The sequence below is a fragment of the Natrix helvetica genome, assembly GCF_964273705.1.
Source record: "Natrix helvetica genome assembly, chromosome: 2".
Classification (NCBI taxonomy): Eukaryota; Metazoa; Chordata; class Lepidosauria; order Squamata; family Natricidae; genus Natrix; species Natrix helvetica.
The window spans coordinates 200,559,985-200,576,255 of record NC_138552.1 but is presented as its reverse complement, the minus strand read 5'-3'; positions in this window follow the sequence as shown (position 1 = coordinate 200,576,255).

The window sequence follows — 16,271 nt, the reverse complement described above, 5'->3', positions numbered from 1 at the left end:
AGAGTATATCTTTGCTCAGTTCTTTCATCTTCTGTTTCATAAGCCAACTATTTAAGATCATAAATGCAAGTGAGTGTGGCATGCTGCCAGTTTATATTCGGTAGTTTGTTTTGCCAGTTTTGGTGTGGTATTGCTTCCTCCTTGGTAGTTCCTTGATTAGGGTATTGTTTTCTTTCTGCCTGATTGTTTGTCTGGTGCTAATCTCTGCTTATCTGAATATGAGCTCTTGGAAGGGCTGTCCCTCTTTGCTAGTTTCCAATAACCTAGCTTCCCACTCTGATCTTTCCCACCCTGCAAAGACCCACACTGTCTTTGCAAATAGAAGCTCAATAGGCCTTGAAGTTTGTGTGAATAGCTAAAGGTGACCAACAAAAGCAAGATAGCAGAGAAACTCAGAAAAAGAAATTAGAATTTTGTCCATCTTGCCAAATGCATCTTGCATACATTTTAGTGCTGGACCAAGTTTTAAAAGGTACAATAGCTTCAATTTTTCCATCAATGCAGCCTGAGTAAATCAGTGTTGATACCTGTAACATCCTAAAGGCAATCACCATCACTTCTATTAGTCTAATACATTTAATCCCTGTAAATTAATCAGGCTTGATATTTTCATCCAGCCTGAGGAATTGGCAGTGGTAGGCAATTCCCTATAGAAAATTACAGCTGAATCTATTTATTTTCTGAATAGTCAAGTACATGGATAGCATATACGAATACAAAAATGTACTAGAATCTGAAGCTTGATTACAGAATGCTGAGAAATTACATATAATTATTTTTGTTACAACCGGATTGCTAAAGAAGAACTGTCTTTCCTCAAAGGTATCCTACTATCAGATAGGATGGGTATGCTCCAGGTCCCTTGTATTGAACATTGTTATCTGATGACAACTTGTGCCTTTTCTGTAGCTGCCCTTAGGTGTTGCCTCCCTCCTGAGATATTCTGGAATTCTGTGAAGACCTGGCTCTTCTCCCATGCATTGAGCTAAGATGGGGCTGAGTCAGGGGATCAACAATATGGTGGTCTGGCATATGGTGGGAAGGGCATGATCACTTTTTATACCATTTTATTTGATTGTGAGCTATCTAGTATCACTCTGTGAATAGGCAGCTGTGTATGTTCATTAAATAAGTAATGCATATGAAAAGCTAACAGAATAGAATAATAGAGTTGGATGGGACCTTGTAGGTCATCTAGTCCAACCCCCATCCAAGCAGGAGACCCTGCATCATTTCTGACAGATGGCAGTCCGACCTCTTCTTGAAAGCTTCCAGTGATGAAGTTCCCACAACTTCTGAAAGCGAGCTATTCCATTGGTTGATTGTTCTCATTGTCAGAAAATATTTTCTTATTTCCAGGTTGAATCTCTCCCTGATCAGTTTCCACCCATTATTCCTTGTCTGGCCTTCAGGTGCTTTGGAAAATAGCTTGATCCCCTTCCTCTCTGTGACAGCCCCTCAAATATTGGAAGACTGCTATCATGTCTTTCCTGGCCCTTCTCTTCACAAAACTAGCCATGCCCAGTTCCTGTAACCGTTCTTTATGTGTCCCCTAATCATCTTTGTTGCTAGCAAGAATCATAATTAGCACCATCCTAAATATATAAAACTTCAAACATGTATCTGGGAAATTTTCTTCACCAGTAAAAGATAGAAATTTGGGTATGGGCTTATGAAACCTGGGAATGTCCAGGCCTCATCCTTCTACTGCCCTGTTCCTCCCTTTTTCAATTTTTTTGTTCTTTTTCCACATTGCTGATGTTGGGTTGGGACCAAAGGATTGGTCAGATTTCAACTATTTAATCTAATCCCTGGGAAACAGCTGAGAAGAAACAAAAGCCAGTTTGTGTAGGAAACAAAACAATGTTCTCTTCCTGTATTGCCAGCTTGTTCTGGTCTCTTACTGTTGAGTAAAGAAAGGGAAGTGACTTTTTGAGTGCAATGCATCACCATTAGCTGCAATGCAGTACAAGGAAGTGTCCCTAGCATTACCCCCTTGCTGTATTAAATTGCTTTCCAAGTATTAAAAAGCATATGAGGCTTCCGTAAGTAAAGGCCTCCCAGCAAAAATCTAAGGAATATTGTTTCATTAATTTAAGACATCATTGCTCAACCAAGACTTCCTAAAATACCAGCCAATCAATTATTGTTGGCTTGCTCATTTGCGCTTTGGGACTCATCTATCATTGGCACATGGGTGCTGCCCATTTACTCACAAGCAAACAGACTGAAAAGGCTTTCTTGTCCCTAAGGTGCAAAATGCAGTAATACCAAAATATTATTGCCATGGTGATTTTTTTTTCAAGTGTTGCTAATTCTATTGAGTAATTAGGCACTTCATCACATCCCAGTTTTTCATGCGGTAAACAATTTGCTGATGAAAACACAACCAAATATTTTATTTTAGGGAAGGAGGCTTACTATGAGCACACTAGAGGCTTGGCTTTATTTTGATGTTTCTCATTTTATTTATTTATTTATTAGATATTAATTATTCCATTTTTGTGATGCCTCTTTATCCCTAAAGAATACTTTCAGAGATCCCTCATTCACAAAAATGATAACTGTTAGTAATGCCCCAGGGGACTGAAATACATACATACATACATACATACATACATACATACATACATACATACATACATACATACATATGGCCCATATATACATACAGTACATACATACATGGCCAAAATTGTGGAAACCTTTTGGGAGAAGTGCATTTTCTAAAACTAGCTAATAACACCACTTTTGCAGGAGTAGTATCAGAAAATTATATATCAATGGAAAGATAATTAAATCAAGAATGTAATGCAATAATTTTTATGAAGGATTTGCTATTAGCATAGCAATTATAAAGAAGAAAAGTGAAACGAGATATACAAAAACTATCACCATGTAAAAAATGAGATATAAAAATGTATCACCATGTCAGTTAATACTTAGCTGAGTAACCTTTAGCATGAATTATGGCCTTACAACGTCCTCCCATGGAGTGAACCAAGTCTTTTAGTTCTGCAGCTGTTACAATGTGAAACCAGGATTGAATGATTGCTTCTATTAACTGGGTTTTATTGCTGGGTCACTTCTGACTAATACGATTCTTTAGTCAGCTCCATAGATTTTCAATTGGGTTAAGGTCTGGGCTATTCCCGGGCCATTCCAGCAGTGGAATATGATTATTTTGAAACTCCCCCAAAAAGTGGTGTTATTAACCATCAAACTTCAAAAATACACTTTCCCCAAAAGGTTTCCACAATTTTGGCCACTACTGCAAGCCAGCATTCTTAGCCCAATTTGAAACTCACAGAACATTTTACAAGTTTCACAAAAATTCTCCACCTGGGAAAATATTTTTTTTAAAAAAACACCAGTAGTCATTTTAAACTATGGATGCATCGGTGACAACCTTTGCACACTCCTGCTTTGACACCACAGCTCTCCTTTGTTCCTGCAAGATTCCCTTCATCTCATCCATAGTCTACGAGTGAGACAGCTCATAGAGTTGTCATTAGCTGCACAGCGGACAGCTTACAAGTAGGATTGTCGTCCTTTTTCTAGCATTTCCCAAGGACAGCCTGAAGGTGTACTCTCATTATTCTGGAAACACAATCAGGTAAACAATAGCAAGAGAGAATGTGTTTTGGGAATCTTCTTCCTCTCAGTAATTAGCTAGCTTTCACCCCTGACATTTTTCTCCCAACCTTTGCCCACTCTTTTAGCGTATTATTTTCTGAGTTCTCTTCTGATTCCTCACCTTCCTCCCCTCTTTTTCAACATAAAGACATCCAACCAGGCAGAGGACAGTAGAAAAGAGACCTCCAATTTTTCATTAGACAAAAAAGATGGAAATGTTTCTGCTTATTTGCTCATTTTCCAACATAGTTGTGGTAGGATTGGTAACAGACCAGAGCAGTTTCCAATTTTCTACTGTGTAGAAACTACGGTAGATAATCATAAAATCATCACAGGTTTTTCCTTCCTCCTCTCTTAAGCTATTCCTGCCCTGATATCTTTCCACTTGCTTCTTTATTTCACATTATTTTAATTATGGAGATGCCAAAAATGGGGTGGTAGAGGGGCAGAGCAACTAGTTTAGAGACAGACATAGTCCTGATGTCACACTCAACCTATTCTTATTCCAGTGAACCTGTAGATGCATATTGGAGGCTAATACTTGATTTTTAGAAGCTGCAGGAAAAGAATATTTTCCTTTTTACTGAAACGGTAGATGTCTTTAGATATTTTACTGATAGTGATTATACCTACTACTAAATACTGCATTCAGCAGATTAATTTCTACTTGAATTTTAAATTGTAGGTCTCCTGGTCTCATTTCTGGATTTTGTTTTTTAAAAAAACCTCCTTTTGCAACTCTGCTTTTTGTACAAGCTTGCCTGATTAAGAACTTTTGAGAACAGGAAGGCTTGCAGTTTCTTCTGTACCACTTGTGGAAGTCCTAATAAAGATCTTGCCCAAACAATCAGACCAACTATAGTGGTTAAGATGCTAGACTAGGATCAGTGAAACCCAATAAAATCTCTCCTTCTATTAAGATATCTCAGTCAATAATATATAAACACAGCCTAATCTACAGAAGTGTTGCTATGGGGAAAATGGAGATAAAAGTGCTATTTGTGTCTGAGCTTCTGAAAGAAGGATTGGGTTAAAGTCTAACAAAAATAAAATACAGATTACAAGTTTTTACTTTGAAGATAAAATAGATTTCCAGTTATTTCCAATATCTGCCAGTACTGATATTGGCAATACACTAGACAAGAATATGTTCTATTGAAATAATACTTTCTGATAAAGATTTCATCAGTCTGGAATAATTTGGGAAGAAGAATGAAGATAAAGTAGAAGAATGTGGGTTAGACAGCATCACCACCAGATGGATTTGTAACTGGCTGACCAACCGCACTCAACGTGTAGTTCTCAATGGAAGTGCATCTACATGGAGGGAAGTATGCAGTGGAGTACCCCAAGGCTCTGTTTTAGGCCCAGTACTCTTCAACATCTTCATCAATGATTTGGATGAGGGAATAAATGGGGAACTCATCAAATTTGCAGATGACACCAAGCTGGCAGGAATAGCCAATACTCCAGAAGATAGGCTTAAGATACAGAAGGATCTTGACAAACTTGAACATTGGGCACTATCTAATAAAATGAAATCCAATGGTGAAAAGAGTGAGGTTCTACATTTAGGCAACAAAAATGGAATGCACAGGTACAGTATAGATGATACCTTGCTCAGTAGTATTAACTGTGAAAGGGATCTTGGAGTCCTAGTGGACAACCATTTAAATATGAGCCAGCAGTGTGCAGCAGCTGCCAAAAAAGCCAACACAGTCCTAGGCTGCATCAACAGAGGGATAGAATCAAGATCACGTGAAGTGTTAATACCACTTTATAATGCCTTGGTAAGGCCACACTTGGAATACTGCATTCAGTTCTGGTCGCCACGATGTAAAAAAGATGTGGAGACTCTAGAAAGAGTGCAGAGAAGAGCAACAAAGATGATTAGGGGACTGGAGACTAAAACATATGAAGAACGGTTGCAGGAACTGGGTATGTTTAGCTTAAGAGAAAGAAGGACTAGGGGAGACATGATAGCAAGTGTTCCAATATCTCAGGGGTTGCCACAAAGAAGAGGGAGTCAAACTATTATCCAAGGCACCTGAGGGTAGAACAAGAAGCAATGGGTGGAAACTAATCAAGGAGAGAAGCAACTTAGAACTGAGGAGAAATTTTCTGACAGAACAATTAATCAGTGGAACAGCTTGCCTCCAGAAGTTGTGAATGCCCCAATACTGGAAGTCTTTAAGAAGATGTTGGCTAGCCATTTGTCTGAAATGGTATAGGGTTTCCTGCCTAGGCAGGGGGTTGGACTAGAAGACCTCCAAGGTCCCTTCCAACTCTTGTATTGTATTGTATTGTATTGTATTGTAAGAGTTTTTTCCTGTCACACTTAAGATTTAAAAGTGGCATGTTCTTCAACTGTTTTTTGAAATAGTTTTAATTGTGCCCAGGAGCTGCTGTAAAAGCAGAACAGGTTTTGGGGTGGTGTCAACAGCCAATGAACAATTATTTTTGATAAATATGCATTATATTGCATGTTCTTTTAGGCAAGCCACCATTTTTAAAGGTGGAAGCAAAATCTTGTAAACACACTTCAAGGCTAACCCTTTTTTTCCTACATAAAAATAGACAATATTATTCATAATAACTCAGGTGTAGGCAGAATGTGTGGGTTATATGTTTTTGTTTTAAATTAATTTCAGTCTGTGATCACTGCAAAGGGTGTAGTGTCATGGTGCAGAAGTAGAGATGGGTGAAGTTTATATCTTTGGCCTTTTTTGTGTGTGAAATTTCAAATGAATTTACTCTATATTAAGGCTTACTTCTTTTTTTAAAAAAATGCAGTCATCATAATATTAGTCAATTTGCTTCTAGGTTTTCATATCATATTCCTGGAATTCTGAAAATCAGTGGAATTCAGAAACCAGCAATAGTTTGGGTAAAAGACGTATAAACTAGGAGATCCATCCTTGCAGAAACCAAAAGAAAATATGTTTATAAAGATAGTTTGAAGATGGTCTCACCAAAAGACCTCAGTAAACAAGATAGTACTCGTGGAAACTAGGTGTCCATCCAGTAGCCAAAGTGCAATCTTTTTATCCATCACTGATCAGATTGGATTGCATTTCCCATCATTTCTCACTATACCATCATATATGCTAGACTAATTAGGCATTCAACAAAAGCTGAAGGGAGTTTTTTGGGTTATTCAGTCTTGAAGTTTGCTTCAGAGCCATTCATCCTGTTTCAATTGTTGGCCAGACTCTAAAACTTCTTTGCCATAAAAGTACTATTGGAGAAAGGGAGGCTGCATCTAGAGAAGACATGAGTGGCATACAGCAAGTACATTAGCATCTTGCCAAAAATATAAACAGCCAAATACGTCCATAAAGTAGGTAGCATTTTTTAATCAAAATTTTAATCTTCTTAACTTTGTCAAATGTTTTTAAAGTAAAAGTACCTTAAACATTTACCTTTAATTTTATTTTATTTACCTTTTAATATTCCAATGATTTCAAAGGAAGAGATTAAAATTAATGAATTATCCTCATTTAGTGATAGAGCACAAGGTTTTTAACCATTTGATTTAGTTCTAAAGAGCTCTGATACCAGGATTAGGAAAAATGATCTGATTGTACCTGGTTTGTGGCTATATCCACTACTGGAAAAGGTTTCAGGAGTCAACCTCGAGGCAAAATCCAGAGCCAGAGTCCCGGAAGCAGTTCATCATTGTGTACAACCATGTTCTGGTAACTCCTGCAATGCAGCTCAAACCAATCATATCGGCTCTGCCATTCCATTGGACTATTTCAGCAATGTGGAGGGGGGGATCTGTTGCTTGGGTAACAGTCTAACCTCCATATTAATCTACCCAGGCCTCGTGTTCTGGAGAGGACACTTCAGCTTTGCATACAGCATTAAAAGACACTTGTTCAGCAGGCTGAGGCAAAGAGGCAGTCCCGGAACCAGCGAAATCTGGGAGCTGGGCAGGGGACAGAATGTATTTGCCCTCAGTGTGGAAGGGATTGCCACTCCTGAACTGGCCTTTTTAGCCACACCAGATACTGTTTTTAGGACCACTTTCCAGAGCATGATACCATAGTCTTTTGAGACTGAAAGATGCCAATGTATGTATGTATCCCCAGAAACATACTACCAGAAAAGGCAAAAATAGACCTATCAAAGCCTTCAAAGAGGGTCTCAATCTTGAAAACTTTGTGATCCTAGAACAAGAGTAGGAAACGTGCTGCCTTCCAAGCCTACTGTAAAGTTAATTGCATTTCATAGACCAATGCTATACGGTAGACGTAGGCCAACAAGATTTGAGAAGTGGATATTTGAGAAGTGGAGAAGACGTTATGAGGATATTTCTCCACCTTTTGAAAATAAACATTTAATATCATTTAGAAATCCTTGCCTTCTAAACGTATTAAACAAGCTTCCACCTAAAGTACCACGTGATATTTTGCAGCTACTCCTTGCCCAGCACATAAATAGCAATTTCTAGATGTGGGAGAAAATGTTTTCCCTAATTCAGGGTTTAACTTGCTTCTTTCTTGCTAATAACGCATTACCTTCTGCAGCTAAATTGGCATCTCTATTTCAGTGAACATATTTCATGCTATTTCAGAGTTCTGCTTTAATTTAATGAAGTGCACTACCATATACAAACTCTCCCAGCCTAAAGTACTCATGCCAGGGTGTATAGGAGATTTAAATTGTTCCTAACAGAGCTCGAGTTCTTGCTTCTGCATTTCAAAGGAAATGATAGTGTGAGATGTGCGTGTTTTTCTTTAGCCAGAGGCACAATGTGTACTTTGAAGTTGAGGATCTGGCTCAGGTCCATTTGTGTTGAAACTCAACTTGGATGCTTATCCTTCATCTACTATATGCTAATGATGAGTGAAATACCTTAATATGAGGCAGAAGGAATGATCAGTGAAATTGGCTAAATGTATCAACCCCAGAAAAATGAGCAAATGTGATAAGATCAGCTTTCTATACCCTGTTGATATCCTGGGAGGGCAGGGGGGGTAGGGAATCTATCAATCTCTCTCCTTCCCCCTCCCTCCCTCCCTCCCTCTGTCTCTCTCTCTCTCTCTCTCTCTCTCTCTCTCTCTCACACACACACACACACACACACACACACGGACACATTTTTTCCTCAGACCTCAAAATGGCCTAACACTCAAAGAGTCATTTGGACCCGTTTCCCACAGAAAAGAAAACACCAGGAGCCACAAAATCTTTCCCGTGCCTGACTATTCCATGAAAAACTAGCATATGTCATTGAATTAAACATTCTGTTTTCTTCTGAAACTTTTCTTTTCTTGCATTTATCCATGGTTGGCCTACTGGGGGTCGAAAAGCTCAATAAATTGCCTGCCAGTAGGTGTCGCACATTGGTGGTTGTGACGCATATTTTGAGCAACAGGGAGCTGCAGCAGAGGGATGAAGGAGCCACATGCAGCTCCAGAGCCACGGGTTCCTGTCCCATGGCCTAAGGCAGAGATGGCGAACCTTTTTTTGGCTCGCGTGCCATAAGTGGGGGGGCGTAGGGGGGGTCTTGTGCAGGCGTGCCGCACCCATAATGCAATGTGCGACCCCCCCCAGTGCGCATGCGTGCACTACAGGCGCGACCCCCCATTTTTACATACTTTTTTCACCCTCCCCAGGCTCCAGAGGCTTTATAGGAGTGTGGGGAGGGCGAAAACAGCCTCCTCCCCCCCCGGATCCTCTCCGGAGGCTTCAGGGTCCGTCAGGAGGCTTCCCTGACATCTTCGGAGTGCTCAAAACAACCCTCCAAGCAAACCGGAAGTCATTTCCGGTTTGCTCAGAGGATCCAACATTGGATCCCATGCAATGACATGTTGTTTTTAAGTACATTTTCAAATACGCACTCAGAAAACCCATTCAGTATATGGGCCAAGGCTGCTATAAGTTCTTAGAGCAAATTACTTTTAAGTGAAGTGGTTAAAAAGGGAGTCATGTATCTTCTGGGTTGATCAACTAGGTTCTTCCAATTGAGTTTTCAAATATTCTATCCTGACACAACAATTTTATTTCTGCTGGCAAACCAAGAGAAAGGCTTTGCAACCAAACTCAGCTGAAGAGACAGCATGGCAGCAAGGAATTTATGGGTTGTTGTTTTTTTGCTCAGTTCATGGTACTGATTTTATTTTATTTTGTGATGGAAAAACAAATCTGGTTTCTCAAAATGGAGAGTATCTATCTCCCTATCATCTTTTGTTCCACTGATATCAGGGTTCTTGAGAGATTTATTTAGGGAATCAAACAAGCAGGGTCATTAACGCTGCTTTTTGTAAATTTAGCTTCTTCTCCAACTTCTGATCACAGCGATAATGCAGCAGATGGCTCTGTTGTGTTCAGTTTGATTTGATTACTTGTTAACTTCTCTGCATGTTCTCCAACAATGTACGTGAAAAGCAGCATAGACCGGAGAGAGAAGAGGTTCAACCTTGCCTATAATCTATGTGATTCTTTCATCTGCTGGAGTGTGAGGCCTTCAGGAGCCATCAAGAAGCCTGGATAAAATCCACCACCCAGAGTCACCTTATTGGGGGAGATGGGTGACTGTTTTTTTTGTTTTCCATTTTTTTTAATTCTCTTACATACCATTTTAAGTATACATTCACATAATTGTAATTCTTCTTTACATTTATCATTCTTATACATTTATTGTTTCATTTAATAAGTTATAATGTACATTTTGGGTTGCTTTATTCACCATCCCTTCCTTCTTTTGTAACACCTCCTTGTTTTCCCTTTCTTTTCTCCCTCCCTCCCTTCTCTACTTCCTTTCTTCCTCTTCTCCTTTCCCTTCTTTCTTCCCTTACCTTTCTCCTACTTCTGCTCTTCCTCTTCCCCTTCCTACCTCTCTCCTCCTCTTTCTCTCCCTTCCATCCTCCTCTCCTTACCTCTTTCTCCTTTCTCCCGTCTTCCTTTCATTCTCTCCTCCTCTCTCCCTTTCTTTTTCTATTATTGTTGGTGTATATTTCAAAACTCAGTTTATGTTTCCTTGGGATGGTATTTCCACCAACCCAAATATAATTTAGTATCATTTCTTATTCTCTTACCTTCGCTAGTCTAACCTAGTTATGTTTCCCCTATTATATCTCATTCTTGAATATATACTTATATATTTAATATTTTCTTTTCTGTTTCCCCCTTCTTCCCCCTTTTCCATTTAGTAGTGCGTCGTCTGGGTACTTTATCTTCTCCCTACTTTCTTTTTTAGCTTGCTTTCTCTAGCCAATCATAAAATCTTCCTCACGTCTTGAAGTACTCCAATTCCTCTTTATCCTTTATTTTCATTGTCAACCTATTCATTTCTGCACAATCTAATATCTTTTTTTATTATCTCTTCATCTGTTGGTAGCTTATTTGATTTCCAATTTTTGGCAAATACAATTCTCTTATTTTAGTCCAATATTCCCTTGCTTCTGCACATGTCCACCACATATGATAGTATGAACCTGTTGCTTGTTGACATTTCCAACATTTCCCTGACATGTCTTTAAACATCTTTGCTAGTTTTCCCAGTGACATGTGCCATCTGTAAAACATTTTGCATAAGTTTTCTTTGTAAGCTGTTGACATGGTTAATTTATAATTTATAATTCCTTTTCCATAGTTGTTGCCACTTTTCTAATTCAACCATATGGTCAAAATTCTTTGCCGAAGTTAACATTATATCTTTAACCACTTCTTCCAACATAGTTCTTAATAGGTAGCTATATAGTTCCTTGATTATTCTTTCTTCGGTTCAGATGGGTGATTGTTAAGGTAATGATTTAATAGCTGACCAGCTGCTGTAAGGCTGTAAACCGAGATGATGAAATGAGAATGACTCAGCAGGGTTATTGCCTCTTTAAGAAGCTGTCTATATAAGGGAGGCCATGTGAGGCGTTTCTCCCCCCCCCATGTGCTTCCATATTATAGTTGAAGATTGATTGACTGCTTGGTTCTGCCGTGTGTGTGTGTGCGCGCGCGCGCGTGTGTGAGAGATGTTTGTATATATACACACACATCTTGTCGATAAACCATTGTTTGAAAGACAAAACCTCTGTGTACTGTATTTTGCTCCTGGGTTGTCTCAAAATAGTAGTCACACTGTGCATACTCTGACAGTGACATATAAGTTTAATTAATAAATGAAATAAATAAATAAAATGCTACTCTAACTTCTGAAGAATTTAGATGTACAGTAACTGAACCAAGCTACTTTATACAAACATGGATATTAATGTAAGTTCAATCCATGTAGCTGAAAATATTAATTACTTGTATTAAGAAATTAGATTTGTCTGACTATATTAACTGTCTAAGCTGTAAGAAGTAAATGAATGAAAAAGCAATCTAGGCCAGATCAACTCTTATTCTTAATGTTAGATATTAGCATATATCGTAGTAAGTCTCCCCTCTGGTCCGCTGCTACAGCGGGAAACAGGTATCGTTCTGATTGGTCGAGGGGCGTGCCAGATCCCTATAAAAGGGGAACCCTCCGACCACAGAGTAAGCTGGATCACTACTATTACTAATAAAGAGCTGTTAAGTCACTTCGTGTCCGCAGTCTGTCTCTCGTTGCCCAGATCCAACATTGGCGACGAAGGTGGGATCGAGAGGCAGATAGGACAAAGAACGCTACCTCCAGAATCTCCGGATTTGATCCAGCCCAGGAATTCGGCAGAAATTCCGGCAGCCATCTCAGATCACCGCAGCGCGGCAAATTCAAACAGAGAAGATGGCGATGCATGCTCCCCCCGCTCCTTTCGACCCAGCAAACGACGAATGGGAAGCCTTCATGATTCGTTTCGAGTGTTTCCTCGAAGCGAACGAATACACGGGGATCACCGACGCGAGGAAGAAAAACATCTTCCTCGGCTACTGCGGAAAGGAAGTCTTCAATACGGCCAGAGACCTCACCGCGCCTACTCCAATACAGGCAGTATCGTGGACGGCGTTGCAACAGGCTCTGCAAACTCATTACGCGCCAAAACCTTCCCGCCATGTCTGCCGCAAGGAATTCAACACGAGGAACCAGAAGGCGGGAGAATCCATAAATCAATATGTTGCAGCCCTACGAAAAGCAGCAACTCACTGCGAGTTCAGGGATCTGGACGAGCACATCTTAGCGCAGCTCATCTGTGGGTTAAGAGACATTTCGCTACAAAAGAAGCTGTTGGCAAACCCGAATTTAACCCTACAGATAGCGCTAAACGAAGCAAGAGCGTCAGAGTCAGCGGAGAAATCATCGGTGACCATACAACGAGGGGCCAACGTAAACCAGCCAGCACCAAGACAAACCAGAGTACACTACGAGGACACAAGCCCCGACTACGAGAATCCCGAGTTCGAGGACAGTCACCTGATGCAGAGCAGTCACTTGAGGCCTGGGGGCAGACCCGGATTCCGTTTGCCGCCCTGCGCAAGCTGCAGAGGGAATCACCCCAGGTCTACTTGTAGGTTCAGGAACGTTGTTTGTTCGCATTGCAACAAACTTGGGCACATCGCACGAGTGTGCCGGAGCGGAGTCCCTGCCACATGGCAGCCACCCATGTACCGCCAACAGAAGCCCAACCCAGGGGCTTGGCGAAATCAAAAAGGGCGCCCAGAGAGAAATCCACAAGTGTTTACCCAGAGAGAAAATTTCCAAAGAGCTGAACGAGCGTATCCCCAGAGAGATTACTCACAAAGAGCTGAGCGAGCGTATCCCCAGAGAGAATACACACAAAGAGCTGAAAGAGCGTTCTATCAAGACGCTCAACGAGAGTATTTTCAGGATGTAGACGATGAGATAGAGTTGACCCAGAGAGAGGAGTTGCGAACGTATCTCACCACAATACATCAGGTCCGCCCTAAGCGGCCAAAAAGGCTGAGAGTCACAGTCCTTTTGGAGGGCTCACCCTGCGAGCTAGAAGTTGACACAGGATCGACCCTGATGATTATTTCATGGGCATCCATGAAACAGGCTATCCCTACCCTCAGAAAGAGCCAACTACGCGCTCCAGACGTCCTGCTATGAGACTATCAGGGGAACCAAGTCCCCATCGTGGGCCAAGGCACATTCCACATCCATTTCAAGGACATCGAAGCCCAGCTGCCCGTGACCATCGCCAGCGCGCCATTGCAGAACCTTCTGGGGCTTGATTGGTTTGAAGCCCTGGGGTTAGAAGTCACCGGAATCAACGCCGTGAGAAACAGCAGCGCTGAACAGATTTTTAAGGAGTTCGAGGATGTGTTCAGCCCCGGTCTTGGTAAGTATGTGGGTAAACCAATATCATTCAATTTAGACCCCAAAGTGGCGCCAGTCCGACTTAAACCGAGACGAGTGCCTTTTGCACTCCGCCCAAAAATAGATAAGGAAATAGATAAGTTAGTGGAGCAAGGAATCCTTGAGCCGGTAGATCACGCGCGCTGGGAAACACCCATCGTGACCCCAGTCAAACCAGATGGATCAGTCCGCATCTGCGCGGACTATAAATGCACAATTAATGTCGCGCTACAACAGAGCGCATACCCTGTGCCTGTAGTACAGCACTTATTGCACTCGTTGGGGCCAGGAAAGGTATTTGCTAAGTTAGACATGGCACAAGCTTACCAGCAACTGCCAGTTGATAGCGCCACAGCGGAGGCCCAAACTATAGTGACGCATAGAGGAGCATTCAAATGCAACCGGCTACAATTCGGTGTGAGTATTGCCCCAGGATTGTTCCAGAGCGTCATGGAACGACTTTTGCAAGGGATACCGGGAGTCGTCCCCTATTTTGACGACATCTTGGTGTCCGCTGCAAACGAGGAGCAATTGAATAAAAGAGTCAGAACTGTTTTGGCCAGAATCAGAGAAAAGGGTCTCCGCCTTAAAAAGGAAAAATGCCAAATTAACGTTCCTAGCGTAGAATTCCTGGGTTATAGAATCGATGGTCAGGGAATACACCCCACTTCAAAGAAAATTAAGGCGATCCAGGACGCCCCCACACCACGAAATCAGACCGAGTTGCAGGCTTTCCTCGGACTACTTAATTTCTACAGCGTTTTTCTGAGGCAGAAAGCGACCGTTGCTGAGCCACTACACCGTCTACTCCAGAGGAACGCACCATGGAAATGGGGACGATCCGAAGCTGCAGCTTTCGCCGGGGTAAAGCGCCTGCTCACCACTGACTCACTGCTTGTCCAATACAGCCAGACCCTACCGCTGGTATTGACCTGCGACGCATCACCCTTCGGAGTTGGAGCAGTCCTCAGCCACAGGATGCCCGACGGAAAAGAAGCACCCATCGCCTTCTACTCCAGAACTCTTTCATCGGCCGAAAGGAATTACAGCCAAATGGACAGGGAAGCGCTGGCTGCTGTAGCTGGAGTAAAGCGTTTCCACGAATACCTCTACGGCCACGATTTTGAACTAATTACAGATCACAAACCGTTGTTGGGACTTTTGGCGGGAAACCGCCCCACTCCGGTCTCCCTTTCTCTACGCATGACCAGGTGGACTGTTTTCCTGGCTGCGTACTCATACAAATTGATTCATCGACCGGGCTCCACTCTCGGACACGCAGACGCACTCAGCCGTTGCCCATTACCTGACATTCTGCCAGACCCCACTCCAGAAGTACCGGTATTGCTCATTGACTGTTTGGACTCTGGACCGGTTTCCTCATACGACGTTGCAAAGTTCTCATCTAAAGACAATGTAATAAAGCAAGTTCAAACTTGGGTTTGGAGGGAGTGGCCGAAGGGCAACGTGGGCCCGGAATTCAAAATGTTTTGGTCAAAACGGGACGAACTCTCAGTGTTACAAGGTTGTTTATTGTGGGGGGATCGAGTTGTTATTCCGTATGTTTTACGTAGGAATGTATTAGATGCTTTACATGTGGGTCATCCGGGGATTGTTAGAATGAAGGCGTTAGCAAGAAGTTACGTTTGGTGGCCAAACATGGACAAAGAAATAGAGGAGTGGGTGGCCACTTGCGACCCATGCCAGGAATCGAGACCAGCACCCCCGGAAGCACCCGCCACAGAATGGGAGAAACCTAAAGCACCCTGGTCGCGAATACACATCGATTTCGCAGGGCCATTCCAAGGTCAGACTTTCCTTATAGTTGTGGATGCATACTCAAAATGGCTAGATGTAGTCCTAATGACTTCAACCACGGCAGAGGCAGTCATTAAGGTTCTACGGCGACTTTTCGCCACTCATGGCCTGCCCGACCTCCTAGTCTCCGATAACGGGCCCCAATTCACGGCCATGCATTTCGAAACGTTTTTAGCAGGTCAGGGAATTCGGCATGCCCTCGTCGCGCCATTCCATCCGGCATCAAACGGACAGGCGGAGAGAATGGTGCGATTCGCAAAAGAGGCCCTCGCTAGGATGGGTCCAGGTGATTGGCAAACACGCATTGACCATTACCTCCTAATTCAGCATATTACCCCAAGCGCAACGACGGGTAGGAGCCCCGCTGAACTACTCATGGGCCGCCGTCTACGGTCTCACCTGGACCGTCTTCACCCAAATTACTCTGCCACAGCTCCCCCAGACTCCACAAGCAAAATTCGGTCTTTCAGCATAGGGGATTCAGTATACTCCCACAACTATGCAGGGGGAACATTGTGGATGCCGGCAAAGGTCATTGGCATCACGGGTCCACGATCGTATCTGCTGGAACTAG